Source organism: Lathyrus oleraceus, chromosome 6 (genome assembly GCF_024323335.1).
Source record: "Lathyrus oleraceus cultivar Zhongwan6 chromosome 6, CAAS_Psat_ZW6_1.0, whole genome shotgun sequence".
In the NCBI taxonomy this organism is placed as follows: domain Eukaryota; kingdom Viridiplantae; phylum Streptophyta; class Magnoliopsida; order Fabales; family Fabaceae; genus Lathyrus; species Lathyrus oleraceus.
This window is the reverse complement of record NC_066584.1, coordinates 359058097-359060889: the sequence shown is the minus strand read 5'-3', so window position 1 is coordinate 359060889 and position 2793 is coordinate 359058097. Positions and strand designations below refer to the sequence as shown.

The following is a 2793-nucleotide window of genomic DNA, read 5'->3' as shown; positions in this document are numbered from 1 at the left end:
TTTGTTTAGTTTCCTATAGTCAATGCACATTCTCCATCCCGATTCGATTCGTTTGGTTATAGTTTCTCCTTTTTCATTTTCAATGACTGTTATACCTCCTTTTTTTGGTACTACGTGTACAGGACTAACCCATTTGCTATCAGATATAGGATATATGATACCTGCCTCTAATAACTTAGTTATTTCCTTCTTCACTACCTCACTCAGGATCGGGTTTAGTCTTCTTTGGTGTTCCCTAGAAGTTTTACAGTCTTCTTCTAACATGATGCGGTGCATACAAATAGAAGGACTTATTCCTTTAAGATCGGTGATGTTGTAACCTGGTGCGGTTGGATATTTTCTTAAGATATGCAGGAGTTTTTCTGTTTCGAGCCTTCCTAGGTCAGCATTAACTATCACTGGTCGTTCAAGCTCTAAGTCTAGGAATTCATATCTCAGATTTTTGGGAAGTGTTTTCAGGTCTAAGGTTGGTTTCTTAAGGCATTGCGTAGGGTCCGGTGTTATTGCTAAACATTGGTTAAGTTTGTCTTCTACAAGATAGTCAGATGATTTGTCCTTTTCTAACTCCGTTTCTTTTATGCATTCATCGATGATATCCATGAAGTAACATGTATCTTCTATTGCAGGTGCTTTCAAAAATTGGGAAAGAATGAACTCAATTTTCTCTTCTCCTACTTCGAAAGTGAGTCGTCCTTGTTTTACGTCTATGATTGCACCGGCAGTTGCTAAGAACGGTCTTCCCAGTATAATGGGTGTAACTTCATCTTCTCTAATATCCATAATTATAAAATCCGTTGGAATGTAGAATTGACCTATGCGCACTGGAACGTTTTCAAGAATTCCTACAGGATATTTTACGGAACAATCTGCTAGTTGCACAGACATTTTAGTTGGTCTTAATTCTCCCATTTCAAGTCTCTTGCATATGGATAAAGGCATAACACTAATACCGGCTCCTAAATCGCATAAGGCTTTGTCAATGACAAATTTTCCTATGTGACAGGGTATAGAGAAACTACCTGGGTCTTTAAGTTTAGGAGGCATATTCTGTATTATAGCGCTACATTCAGCAGTAAGTGTAACGGTTTCGCTATCTTCAAGTTTTCTTTTATTAGAAAGAATTTCTTTTAAAAACTTGGCATATGAGGGCATCTGCGTAATAGCTTCTATAAACGGAATTGTGACGTTTAATTGTTTTAGTAGGTCGACAAATTTTTTAAATTGGCCCGCATCTTTGGTTTTAATAAGCCTTTGAGGGTAAGGGATAGGTGGTTTATAAGGTGGTGGAGGTACATAAGGTTCCTTCTTTTCTACGGTTTCCTTATTACTCTTTGCCTTTTCCTTAGGTTCACTTTCCTCAGTTGACCTTTTAGAGTTTTGGTTTTCTATCCTTGGGTCAGACGGTCCTTCCACTTCCGTTCCACTTCTCAGTATAATTGCATGAGCGTGGCTTCTTGGGTTAGGTTGGGGTTGGCCAGGAAATGTACCAGTTGGGGCAGCAGTAAGCGCTTGTTGTTGAGCTACTTGTGATATTTGCGTTTCCAGCATTTTGTTATGAGTAGTCAGGGCATCTACTTTACTTGCTAGTTGGTTAATTTGTTCGCCAGTGTGTACATTCTGGTTTAAGAAATCTTTATTGGTTTGCTGTTGAGAAGCTATAAAGTTTTCCATCATGATTTCCAAATTGGATTTCCTAGGGGCGTTATTGTTAGATGTAGATGGGGTCGGCTTCTGATATCCCGGAGGTATAGCTGGGGCTTGATTTGGAGATTGTCCAGGTGCATATAGAGCATTATTACTCTTATATGAAAAGTTGGGATGATTCTTCCAATTTGAGTTATAGGTGTGCGAGTAGGGGCTTCCTTGAGCATAGTTTACTTGCTCCGCTTGGATTCCTGTTAGGAGTTGACAATCTGCAGGAGTGTGACCTTGGATTCCACAGACTTCGCAATTCTGAGTTATGGCAACTACGGTGGCTGGAGGTGATACATTTAAACTTTCAATTTTCTGGACCAGAGCATCCACTTTTGCATTAACATGATCAAGGTTACTTATCTCGTACATGCCAGTTTTCGTTTGAGGTTTTTCCACCATTGTTCGTTCGGTTCCCCACTGATAGTGGTTTTGAGCCATGCTTTCGATAAGTTGGTAAGCGTCAGCATAAGGTTTGTTCATTAGTGCACCACCTGCGGCGGCATCTATTGTTAACCTCGTGTTGTACAGGAGACCATTATAGATGTATGAATTACTAACCAGTCTTCTAAACCATGATGTGGACAAAGTCTCATCATGTCTTTGTATCTTTCCCATGCTTCGAAAAGAGACTCGTTATCTTTCTGTTTAAATCCATTTATTTGGGCTCTTAACATAGCTGTTTTGCTTGGCGGAAAATATCAAGCAAGAAAAACTTTCTTCAACTCGTTCCATGTGGTGACTGAGTTGGAAGGAAGAGATTGAAGCCATCTTCTAGCGCTATCTCTTAGTGAGAAAGGAAAAAGACGAAGTCGAATTGCCTCTGAAGTGACACCATTAGCTTTAACAGTATTAGCGTATTGGACAAATACGGATAAATGAAGGTTAGGATCCTCGGTAGGATTTCCAGAGAATTGGTTCTGTTGCACTGCCTGCAACAGTGAAGGTTTGAGTTCAAAGTTGTTTGCTTCGATTGCGGGTGGAGCAATACTTGAATGTGGTTCATCTTGCGATGGAGCGGCGTAATCTCTAAGAGCACGAGCTGGTTCTGCCATCTCGGGTATCGAAGGGAAAATATTTTTGAAATCAAGAAGTTCTACA

General features: G+C 40.0%; 1 non-coding gene across 1 annotated transcript; it reads left to right on the top strand.

Annotated features, from left to right (window-relative positions):
* The first annotated feature begins 2262 nt into the window (after window positions 1-2262).
* On the top strand, window positions 2263-2369 carry LOC127099658 (small nucleolar RNA R71). Its single transcript, XR_007794137.1, has one exon. It is a non-coding gene; the product is annotated as a small nucleolar RNA R71 (small nucleolar RNA).
* Window positions 2370-2793: the final 424 nt, after the last annotated feature.